We start from the raw sequence: 13,292 nt of genomic DNA on the forward strand, positions 1-13,292 counted from the left end.
TTTGGTAGCCCTGTTTGAGCAATGTGTAATGTTATTACAAAGTTTGACGAGCACGGAACTGTCAAGAACCTCCACAGACGCGGGCGGAAAAAAAAATTGATGACAAAAATCTTCGACAGTTAGTGCGAATGGTGGAACAAAAACAACACATTAAACATCCAAAGACCTGAAAGCCAAACTGAAACAATCTGGGATTGTGGTTTCAATAAATACCAGACGCCACACACTGAACCCAAAACAGGGCTTCATGGATGAAGACCATTCCTGAGACAGAGATAAAAAAAAAAAAGAATGGCTAACATTTGCCAAGGAGTACCTGGACAAACCACAATTCTTTGGGGAAAATGTTCTGTGGACGGATGAAACACAAATAGAGCTTTTCAACAATGCACACTAACAGTTCCTTTACAGACAGCTTCTAAGGAAAAAGAACAGCCTACCTACTGTTCAGCATGGTGGAGAATCCATAATTCTGTGGGGCTGCCTTGCTGCATCTGGTAGTGGAGGCCTTAATCGTATCACAAGAATCATAAAATCAGAGAATTATCAAGAGTTTCTTGAGGGACATGTCCTACCAAGTGTTAGACAACTTGGTTTGAGTCAAAGGTCATGGGTCCACCCAAAGCACACATCCCAAAGCACACGGGAATGGTTAAAAAGGAAAAAAATCCGTTTTAAAATGGCCAGCAATGACTCCTGAGCTCAATCCGATTGCAAATCTTTAATATGAGCTGAAAACCTGCCAACATTCAAGAGCTGGAACAATTTGCAAGGGAAGAGTGGGAGAAAATACCAGCGGAGAAGTGCAAGAAGCTTAGTGATGGCTGCAAGAAACGTTTGGAAGCTGTCATCACTGTCATCATTTTTTCATTGCTTTGTTGTGGTTGGTGTTACTTTTAGGCCAGCTGTTGAATAAAAATAAATTAGTCTGCGGCGTTACACCTTTATTATTATTTATTTTTTACAGAATTATTGCATTAGCTTGAAAAAAATCCTGAGTAACTTTGGGGCGCTTTATTTATTTATTTATTTTCCACTTATTTTTATGAATTATTTTGTCCCGGTTTTTTTTTTCAGGTTTTTCTGAATTTCTTTCTTTTTTCTTTCTTTTTTTAATAAATACATTTTCTGTTTTTGGGGGAATATTTTTTTCTGGTATTGAGAATATTCCTTTCTGTTTTTGGAATGCTCCCCCCCCCCTTTTTTTTCTCAAAACAAGAAAAAAATAGTATTTTTTTTTTATTCTTATTATTTTTTTCACTTATTTTTATGAATTATTTTTTCCCAGTTTTTTTCAGGTTTTCTGAATGTCTTTCTTTTTTCGTTTTTTGGTTGTTGTTTTTTAATATTTGTTTTCTCTTCTTTGTTTAAATAAATTTATTTTCTGTTTTTGGGGAAATATTTTTTTCTGGTATTCAGAATATTCCTTTCTGTTTTTGGAATGCTTCCCCCCCCCCCCTTTTTTTTCTCAAAACAAGAAAAAACTAGTTTCAAAATCCTGCAAAATGCAGACAGTTCAGTGATGTTTGACCACATCAGGACTTATAGAATGCAACGTCACATACTGTTGCTGTCCAGTGCTGCAGCTGTTGACCAATATGTTGTAAAAAGCAATGTTGTACCATGACAGAAAGAGTGATTTACGCTATTTATGAATTTTTAAAAAATTAAGTCTGAGATATGAATCAATGACTATCATAATCAATGTATATGACTGATGCGTTTAGTAAGAATCGATGGGGACAGGTTACTAATAAGCCATAGCTTCAGCTCTTCTTTCGGATGTCAATGTTGCAAATGACGTGATGTGACCGATGTTACCTGTAATAATCTGTCCGAAATGAAAAAATGAATAAAACAAAACAAAACAAAACAAAAAAATACAATTTTCATTTTACATTTTACAAGTGTAAGAAGAAGAAAAAACGTACAATTTCCCTCAGTTGACCGAGTGTGGCTAGTTAATGTCGGATGATTTCCATCAGGACGCATCAGAAGAGCAAGTGCATCAATATGAGCCCACTGCATAACTGCAAACAATCGTGGGGTAAAATATCACTTGTTTTCGAATGAGGAGGGTCGCTTGTTCCTTTCCGCCGCTGGGCTTTGCGGGAAAACTGGCAAATCTGCTCGCACAAGGACGTTTCTCCAATAATCTGCAAGGCGGTGGTTAATGACAGCAGCTGTGAGGCAGGCATGCACCACTTCCAAGCTGATTTAAGTTTAACGAGCCACTCCAGAGTGCTATTGATTCAAATCTATATTTGACAGGATACACTGTGAGCATATATTAAATGGGTAAGAACACCTCTTAGACACTCGCAGAGTATTGCCATCTGGAGGAGGACATTAAGAAAAGATAGGGTGTCTTTTCTTACAGTGCTACACCTCCATTTTGACACTGTCTTTCAACTGAGAAACAGTCCCATTAGGATGTTTGTTTCAGATGCTTTGCATTAACAGACTTTCAGACGCGGCACGTGTCTCTTGAACAGTGGATATTTTGCAGCTCTTTTTTTTTTTATCAGATAAAACAAATAATGAGTTTAGATGACTTTTAAATGAATGTCATTCTTATTTTATTTGGTCTACAAAATAGCTTTGCAACAGTTTAATTCATTAAAGACTAAAATATTTTCATCACTGGTGTTTGGACACTTGGCTTCTTCAAATACCGTGCATTTTGCTATATGGTTGGTACAGTATGTGTTATGTGATCGTATTTTTAGTTGTTAGGCACAGCTGCTATGACCCTTATGAAAATAATGTCATCAGTTTCTATGCAGTTGCTATGGTCCTGTATTAGCCAGTCTTATTCAAAATCACTCTTATTTTGTCATATAGACCCTTTATTCAGTCATATGGAATTGTGCCTTGCCCTAGCAAGAGTGACTGACACATTTGTCAGTATGTCGATGTTTTTCTCAGCTCGTCAAGTGTTTCTCATCCCGACTCTTAGTTATTTTGTATTTTGCTTATAAAGACTCTGTTTCCCAACTCCCGCGTCTTGTCTGCGTTTTGGTCCTAATTCCACATCTCACGTGACAAAAACAGTTGCAATCATGAAAAGCAGTGATACCATTTTAGACATTTTTGGGCACTTTAATTGGGATATAAAAATTACTTAAAGGAATTGGCAATGTCATTATTAATAAAAGGTATTTTTAAAACAGCTTTGCTACACTTTTTTTTCAACACGACTTTTTATGTTGATTCAAAAAAAGGAAAAATCTGTGGGAAAATATTGTATGATCTGATTAAAACAAGACAAGAAGTTTTTTACCATAACTCCACTTTAGAGAAGGTGGAAGGAATTATGAGCAGTTCGACATAGCAGTCAGGTTTAGAAAAAAAAAAGAAGACTTTAAAAATTTGTTAGAAAGCAAAAACTAAACATACAAAAATAAAAAACTTTAATGAAAAGCCTTCCTAGAGCATCTATCATTTATTTGTGGTCAAGGAGAGGCACTGAAAATGGTGGCAGGTGTGTCCTAATTCCAATTTAACATGACTTTGAATGCGATTGTTTAATTCTGATTACAAACACATTATCACTTGTGCAACTACATTGTCTTAGTTGTTGTAGGATCCTTAAAACATTTGTTTAAAAGATCTTTGTGCAGTTTGTCACTTTTTTTACCACCTCTGTCCCAAAGTGTAACTGCAGCATCTGTGTCAGGCTCGTTCGCGGTTTGCGTGCGAGTATTTGCACGATCTTAAAGCGACAGCCACAGTTGACAAAGGAAGACATGACTTCAAATGAGGTAAGAAAAACTCCGCCCTTCCCCTCCCCAAAGAAACACTCTACTATAAAGGGAAGATGAAAGCTGATAGGTGCAGTTAGAGTAAAACAGTCAGGGCTCTTCGTACTCATTTGGGCATTGGTGGAGCATGCATGATGTAGAAAAAGCTTTAACATTACCTTTTTTTTTCAAACTTCAGTTGAGTTGTGCATGTTATAGGTCAGATGAACGATGGGGAAAGTTTTGAAATGATCACCTTGGAACAGGGGTGTGTAGACTTTTTATATTCACTCTAAATACACTACTTGTAACCATTAAAACAATTAATGTATGTGATTTTTGAGAAATAGGTACAATCATTTATTTGAGATCATAATTGTTAAATTATTATTATTATTTTTTCTCCAGGAAAAAAAAAAATTGAATTAATAAATGGTGTTTTAGACAATCAACCTTGTCGTGTTACTCTTCTTTTTTTTTTTTTAACAAGACTTTCATGTTGTTTAAAAAAAATAAATGATAAGGAAAGCCTCTGTGAGATAACATATTTTAAGTGCACTTGTCACTAATGTAATACAGAAAGACGTGCACTCAACAGTAGCTGAATTATAACGAGAGTAAACATGATAAAATAACAAGCCAGTGCATGACATGAGCTCCGTGATCCTCATGGCTGAGCGAGGCAGCAGAGGGTTACCGCGAAGAGCAGATGGTGCATGGTAATTTTCCGTTCCGTACTCTCACTTTTATGATTTTTAAATATTTTTTCCTCATGGTAAGCTGTGTGAAATTAAATTTAAAATGCCTCCTTGATTATATGCATTTACTTTTTTTTTTTTTTTTTTGAAGAGGAAGATGACAAATGTTTGAAATGTTTGAATGAAAATTTGCGATGAGTTGGAATCTGTTTTCTCCACCAAGCCAACTGACAGCTTCCTAATGCTGCCACATTAAAGTGGTTTTCTAGTGCGTGTGATGCAGCTTTAACTAGGTCCCCGGGGCATTGTTAGTTATCATTGCTTACTGCTGGAGTGAGCCCCGGTGAAAGCAATTTTAGCTTTCCCCCCAATCAGTGGCGCAACATGAGAGATGGCCAACGAGAACAAACGGCTCGGTTCACCACTTTCCTCCGCCGATCTTATCTCAAATGCGGCTCGCGTCCCGAAAGGGGCGCACAAGCAACCCCCTCCCTTAAAAAAAAAAATAAGTGAGATGGTTGGCCCCAGGCCCTCCCAATTCATGCAGATATCCTTAAATTAGACTCATACTGATGCACCAAAACATCCTCTGAGGGCATTAGATGTGAGCACTTATGCCGCAGAGTGTGTGGGAGGCTTTCTGGGAGCGTGCAAGATCAAAATACATGAGAATGCCATCATCAAGTCCCACCACTGCCAAGTTTCCCTTCAATGCTATCAATGCACAATTCAATCCCATGGGCATAGGAAAGGTACTAGGGGTGTAACGTAAACCGATTTGAATCAGAAAATCGGTTTTGATTTCAAAGATGTGAGTGCATCGAATCAAACTGAATCGTTCCGCATGTACTGTGCTTGAATCGTGTGTGTATACATATATATATATATATATATATATATATAAAGAGAGAGAGAGATTCATTCATATTGTAAAATGACAACAATATACTGATTGCATTATCTCGACTGCTCCGTACCATGACAAATCAAATTGTAATCCCACTGAATCAAATGGAATCAAATCGTTCCACTTTGAAATGAACTGCCCTTGAATCATATCACACCCCATATATCAAGCTACATATTGAATCATCTTTTATTGGAAGATGCACACCCCTAGTATAGGCAAATAAAATAAAAAAATGTATGTTTATTTTTTATTTTTTTGCTTTTTGTCTTCTTTTTTTCCTCTTTACCTGCTCTTGTGCAATGTACCGGACACTTCATTAGATACTGAAGGATATTATAACATTTTAATACCTATTTTCATATATCGATTATTGTTACTGATCATGAACATTTTAATTCTTCATTTTAAGTTTGTCAAAGTGTCTTGTGTCCTGAGCAGGGCACATGATGTTGACCTCGTATGTTCTGGGTTAAAGCTGGGACCATATTATTTAGTCTAGAAAAGTTCCTTCTCATCACTTTGTACGAAAACATATTTTCGCCCTTGATTTTGCTATACACTGATTGGTCCAGAATTTCTTGTTTTATTTTGTACACGTACATTGTGGTCTTGAACAGAACTTGTTTTGCTTTTCCATTAGTCACGGTCATTGGTGCTTTTGGGTCAAATGATAAAGTGAGATTTTGTTATGAAGAAGAATATGAAAAGTGCCTTGAAAATATACATATTTTGGCTAGAGACGAATGCAGCTGCGCTAAGAGTTCTGTTGTTTGACATGTCCTTCAACTGTATAACACATTTGCTCATTCATGAAGGGAGAGATATTCTGCTTGGAGACTGAATTGTAATAAAAGGCTGGCCCTTCGAAAGAAGGGTGTGCATTGTTGATCAGAACTTGTCGGAGTTTGATTCAATGGTGCAACAGGAGATCTCCTCTAAGAATTATCCTGCGCAGGAAACTCTGTTCATTTCTCATCTCACCAGTTGGTTTATTGGACACGCAAAAAGTTATGGATTAACTACATCCCTCAGTTGGTGATTTAAATATACCTTCTTCAGTTGGTGACCCTCCGACGGCAAGGCGTTTGACGGTTGTTGCGTTCGCGGACGGTTTGAATTCCTGGCGCCATATTAATTGAGGTAAGTGGAGATCTTATCCACGTTTTGAGGAATTCTTTCTGTCTAGGAGCGCTCCGGCCGCCATGCGTTCTTGTAAGATAACCAAATCAAGGGTGAGATTTGTGTGAGCAGAGGTAGAAGTTTAAGTTGTTTGGTTGTATGGAGTCAATAATTGTGGAATTTCCTACGGTATTTGAAGTATACATATTTGTGGTGCACATTGAATTGAATAATTTCCTACGGTATTTGAAGTATACATATTTGTGGTGCACATTGAATTGAATAGCGATCGCTTGTAAGTCAGTACTGGGAAACATTTTGTCTTTACAATTTGGTTTTTACAGACGATAGATACGTAGATAATTGATTTGAAGTCTGTGTATATGAGGTTAAGAAACTGTTGAAGCTGAGGTAGCGCAGTTGACATAAGATTAAGTTGTTGAAGTTGAGAGTAAATCAGCTGGGGAAACATTATTGTTGTAACCAAGCGTTAGATGTGTGGGCATTGGTTTTACGTCCATACATATTTAAGTTGAGAGAAGTCGGCTCAAAAAGCATCTTTGTCTTGATCCCTGCCTGATGCGCGGGAGAGACAAACACTTTGTTTTTATGAGTAATAGATTCTTGGGTAATTAGATAACAAAGATCCTTGAATAAGTGTTGCCGATTAAAGCTGCGGGAGGATCGACTGCTTCATTTTCTAGGGACAAAGGACTCAACTTATAGGAAGTCAGATTGACATAAAACGGATTTAGTACGCCGTTTTAAGATTAATCGATAGGTCTATGAATAATTGGATATTGACATTTTTAGACAAGATATAAGAGATATAAGATGTATTGACTCAACTCGTGTAAGTCGGGCTGACTAAAGCATATTTGATACGACGCTTTAGATCAAGCCAATAGGTCTATTGAATATTCGTGACTAAAATTCAAAGACAAAGAAACTGTTGAAGCTGGGGTAGCGCAGTTGACATCCGGATATTTATGTGTTGATATGTCGTACAAAACGACATGTCTTGTCTGTCCGTTGTGTGTGTATGCCGTCTGATCGGTGAAGAAACTCTAACGTTACGGTAAAATCTTAAAGGGACCGCGACGAGAACAGTTGATTAATTCTGTTATAAGTGAGACGTCACTTCATTTAAATATTAATACAACTGAACTATGATAATTTACAATATAATATAATATAATACAAATCAATAAGCTATAAAATACCTGAGTTAATAATTAAGACGAAACATGGACACTCTATTTGAACTCAAAACACAGTGGTTTGACCCGAATGGGATTCCGTTGAGTTTAGATGGGATGACGCTGGATAAACAAATTGGGAACGCATGCGCTGTGGCTATAGGGATAGTACCTACAAAGGCTAAACGAGAAACAAAAAAAGAACTTTGCGACTGGATGCAAGACGGCTGTAGAAAAGGTTATTTTCCGTCATTACAATCTGCAGTGTGTCTAATCTCTTTGATGAAGAACGTTGAACTTGCATGTGTGAAAAAACGTCACGAACTAGATGAGCTGGTGCAACACACATCTGTAATTTCTTCGAGTGGAAGAAAAGCCAGAAATGATCGAAAGCTTGTTGACAAAATAATGAATAATGCTAGAATACTAGCTTTAGGTATTTTTGTGAAGATATAACCATTTATATAACTAAATAATGATATAAGACTAAATGATTTGACCTGATATGACTTCCGCTAGTCGGAATTAAAACTTCCGGATTAATCATACCGTTTAAATAATGACTTAAAATGTAATTAATATTGAACGACGGGACTTGATTATATTGTGAAAAAGGTTAGTTTATTCTAATAAGATATGGCATTTGTTCGATGGTTTTAATGACGGCAATTTAACTTTGAATGTGCGTACACGGCGACCGCCCGTTAATAATGTTATGAGTGTATGTAATTTTATATAGAGGAGAGTCCCGGACGTATCTTTAAGAAAAGTGTATTGAAAAAATGATGAATACTGAAATGTTGCTTTGCAAATAAAATAACTGTATAATACAAATTTATGTAATAAAACAAATTAAGCCGTTTAATAAGCGCTAAACGGGATAAATTAATTAGACGGTAAAATTACTAATAAAACTTCTAACGCTAAAACCCGCAATTGTCTGCGTTAAATAATTGAACGACATTATATAAATTGTTGCCGTAACTGATTTTATAAGCCCCTTACATAAATTTCTTAAGCACTAATGTTGAATACTTAAACTGGCTTCAAGAGTGCAAATACGTCATATTTAAAAATTATGTTTGCTATAAAACGAACGAATATTAATACACAAATAACATAGAGAGGTATAGTTTTAAGATATTATAAAATTTAGATGCATGTCTTATGCTTGTAGAGCATGGGTGGCTTTGACTGATTGTAGTTGCTATGACTCATTCCCTTTCTCGGGTTAAAAAATGCCAACAGCCATCAATCTTTGTAATGAGGTCAAATAAAATGTTTTTATAAAAGGTAATGTTAATTGTGTGATTGTTTTAGATTAAATAGTTTAGTCTCTACTCTTATTTTAATAATAATAATAATAACTAAAAACAAATAACTTGGATGGCAATTAATGTGGAATAATTCTTTATATAGATGATTGGTTTTTTCCCTTATAATTTTGGTTGTGCGCGAGAACATTGTTTAATAAATTTTAAATATCTTTTCAGAATCAGGAGACACACCCATTAAGGACAATTGGGGTCCCACCAAAGTGCCATATTCCGGTCCTGGGGATGAAGTAATGTGTTAATTATAATTTAAAAGGAGTTTTTTATTTATTTTTTTCTCCGACGTTTATAAATAGAAAGTAATTTTAATCTCTCCTGAATATATTTAACCTTTGAATTCGACATTTGAAGTCTCATTACAAACAGACTGGGGAAGCTATCTGGAAGAAACACATTTTTGACATAATTTGAGGTGCTATGTAATTAAAAATCATTCCTGCTTTGACGTTTGACCAAAGGCTGACTTTACGGGCTGCGGCCTCCATTGAGAAAACATTAATTGAAAACTACACACTTATTAATTAACTATATTTGTAAATTGTTAGAGTATATCTGTCCTATTTTATCCTAAGTATTATTTATGAAGGTATGCAAAACATATTAAATTAAATATTGTAAACCATAACAAATATTGACATATAATTAGCAATTATTTAAAATTGTAAACTTTCATTGTTTTAATTATTATTTTTTATTATTTTTATTTTTATTTAATTGTTTTAATAAAGGAAGTTTTTGGTTTTAAATATTTACTGACATGTTATAACCTAAATACTGTTGGGGCAGATTTTAATGTTTTCAGTCGAGTGAGGATTATTGGTCAAGGGTCATTATTTCGGAACAAAGTCAACTGGCGGGACACAGACCTCTTTAAAAACCCCCACCCACAAAGAAACTGCAACTGCCACCACCATCAGAGGGGCGTGATGCAGCCATCATCACAAAACATCCTGCCAATACCTGATGGAGAGGGGAGGTTCCTGGCGCCACCTGTTGCAACAATGACTGTGCCATCATATACAAATGTGATAAAAGAAAAACTGCTCCACTGCCCAATGCACACAATGCTCCGCACGAACTGTCCTATGAAAAACTGCTCCATATGCTCTGCACAAGCGTCCTTAAAGCATTCCTGCGTCCAGAACTGTCCACTACGATGGTGACTCAACCCCACAAACAATGCTTTCCTTGAATTAGTGATACCGGGCCATATGATGTGATACTGACTGTTTACACTGCACTCTATTTTTGACAGATATAAGGTGATAACATCTACAGTAAAACATTTCGTAAATATAATGAACTGATTGACAACACTATATACACACAGATTTATTACATTTTAAAAACGTTTGATGTCTATTTTGATTTGATCTGATTTGTTTATCTCTGTCTATTTTGAAACAGTCAGCTTTTTGGACAAACATCAAAAAGGGGGACTAGCAAGCTTAATGGTAACATTAAAACTAAGGGCAACTTTATGTATTAATAATAATTGATGAATTGGCTGAAAACTGAGATTCTTTGTAAAATTCATTGGCATAAGCTACAATATTTTTATAGTACAAAAGATAATACAGGTAAATTTCGTCTGGTTTCAGAAATTGAAACAGCTAATATGAATACAGATAAGATACAATTTATTTCAATCTTAATTATTATATTTTACTTTTTTAAGTTTGGTCTTCTAGTGTTTTCCCGAATTCTCTTTTGAAATTTAAATAGTTGCTTGGGACGCATTGTCGAATTTGCTGGTTAAATGTAAAATTTTCCCCTCTTTCTAAACAAAAAGCAAGCAAAATTTATTTACTGCAAAACTTTATATATTAGTCTGAAAGAGTCTCTAAAGCGATTTTTTTATTTTTTTTTTCAGATGGGGGAATTATTGGTTGGTCTGGGTATATCGTCGCGAAGGACACAAACAGTCCATGTTAAATAAATAAATTTAAAATTAAAAGTTAGTCTTAATGCGATAATTATAGATAGTCCGTGAGAATGAATTTTACAGGAGGACAATTGGGGATTTCCTTGACCATGGAGAAGGAGTAAGTTTTGGCAGGGACGGCGAAAATAAGGTGAATATGTTCCATTTCTATTTCTATTTTTCCCTTGGGGCCCTGGGGTTAGATGTTATTTTTTGATTTTATTTGTTGACGAAAGTTGCATTTATTTAATGGCTGGAAGCACATCCATGCTATATCTATAACAATAAATATTATAAAACATTCCAATAATTATTACATTCTGTAAACAAAATTGGCCTCGTCAGATTTGAACTGGCTAAAGATTTTCATTTTTTGCATTTAAGAATGTGCTCAGGTCATTAAAGTCAGCCAAAGGCTGGATCCTAATTAAATGTCACAACAAACAGAATTTTTTCCCACAGGAGAGGCCTACAGAACTTTACTAACATTTACTAACCCCTAACTAATAACACTACCAAAATGCTCTTTCAAAAAGAAGGGATGCGAATAAATGTTTATTAGTGACTAAATGAAAATATTTTGCACCCAGATAAGGTGATGAAAAGGTCAATCTAGTCCAGTCCACGGGGCACCTGGTTCCACATCTTGCCTATTAGACCAGCCGGAGGTCCGCCTTCTACTCAACCCCCACCTTCAGGAGCCAGCCACCACCGGGAATCAACAGAGAAACCACTGCACCTGCCATCTGACGAATCAACAGAGAGACCAGCCAGCTGTTCCAGTGACCAGATGTGCCAGCCGAGAGGCCATTCAACTGCTTCCAGTGTCAGCTAACGAGCTGAGGAATTACTACATGAAGATTGAGTTTCGCTGAGGACGTCTTTCGAATGGAAACAGGAGGAATGTGTCCCTTTTTCCAGGGCATTCCACAAAGAATGCGTCACAACTTGGGAAGATAAAATCCCGGTGACCGATTTTTGCACCCCTGGCAGTTGGAGAGAGGCAGAAGGACCCTCTTCACAAAAAGGCTCTGTTCAACCTTCTGCTGATGCTGCTCAAGGAACCTGAGTGCACCATCCACACAAGAAAATAAAGAAAGTGACGACTGTTTAAAAAAAAAAAAAGAAAAAATCACAAGATGGCTGCTTCGAAGAGACAATGCGTCTTCAATTGCGTCTGCATCACGACACTCTTTCTTATACTGACTGTTATGCCAATTTTGTGTTTTTGGGATCCCCTAACCACATCTGTAAACGCAACCACAAAAATTCGGGCTAAGCGAGACATGAACTCTCCACACATTCCCTGGGTTATATCCAAAACGTATGATGACTCAGTCACGGTGACAGTTGCCCCAAACACAAACACCTCTGTCAAAATTCCCATTACGTCATTAAAGGGATTTAGAGGATGGGAAGAGACAAGGGGAGGAATATGGGTGAAATATTGGTGGTATTTGACAGGAAATGTTGCGCAACTAGATTGGGGTACTTTTATAACCACCCAAAGTGGACAATATTGGCCACCGGGAAAAAGCAAGGAGGCTGTTTTCTTTTCTAAAAGGACAACACTGCGTAAAATGGGAGGTCAACTAGAATTAACCTTTTCCATTCCCGACGGGAATATACGACCAGCTAATGTAACTCTGTACAACACCTCCTGTTTTGGATTACTGTTATGGGCATGGTCCCACGGCGTTGACCCACGTTTTCCTATTCTAATCTGTGTAAATAAGACTATGAGTAAGCTAGACCAACCAAAAATGACTAAATACTCAATGGAGAATGGGGTAAAAGCTGTAAGTGTACCGATTGATGGTGTAATTGAATGGTTTAGGGTTACTACAGGAGTGTCCAAAAGCAGCAACAATTGGCTATTGCTAGCACACGAGGCAGCACACGCCTCTGGTAAGGAGTGTGTAGTATGTGTGGGACCACGACCTTTATTGAGAGTAATCCCGGCTAAAATCGAGGAACAATGTATAATGGAAATTATGAATAAAACTGCCCCAAATGCCAAATGCTCTCAATGGGATAAGATATATCCACTAGTGAATTTGCAGACAACTAAACCAATATTTTCAAAGGAAATTGCAGATGGTAATTTTTCATGTATTAAAATGACAGGTACCGGAGAACAATTGGGAGAACTAGATCACATTTCACACTGCACTACAATAATAAATGTGGGTCAAAAATTCAAGCCTCAATCAAGGGCTGACATTTGGTGGTGGTGTGGGCATAATCAGATATTTGACAAGTTGCCTTGGGATGGCAAAGGATATTGTGCTCTCATCACCCTTCTTCTGCCAGTACAACTTTTTCCCACCTCGGTTGATAACCTTTTACAAATGATTGACACTTG

At 36.6% G+C, this 13,292-nt stretch overlaps 1 long non-coding RNA gene across 1 annotated transcript; it reads left to right on the top strand.

The window, feature by feature from the left end:
* Positions 1-5,679: 5,679 nt before the first annotated feature.
* On the top strand, positions 5,680-12,957 carry LOC144049945 (uncharacterized). The gene is made up of 2 exons (XR_013293730.1): positions 5,680-7,907; positions 9,163-12,957. It is a non-coding gene; the product is annotated as an uncharacterized LOC144049945 (long non-coding RNA).
* Positions 12,958-13,292: the final 335 nt, after the last annotated feature.

The sequence above is a fragment of the Vanacampus margaritifer genome, chromosome 4 (genome assembly GCF_051991255.1).
Source record: "Vanacampus margaritifer isolate UIUO_Vmar chromosome 4, RoL_Vmar_1.0, whole genome shotgun sequence".
Taxonomy (NCBI): domain Eukaryota; kingdom Metazoa; phylum Chordata; class Actinopteri; order Syngnathiformes; family Syngnathidae; genus Vanacampus; species Vanacampus margaritifer.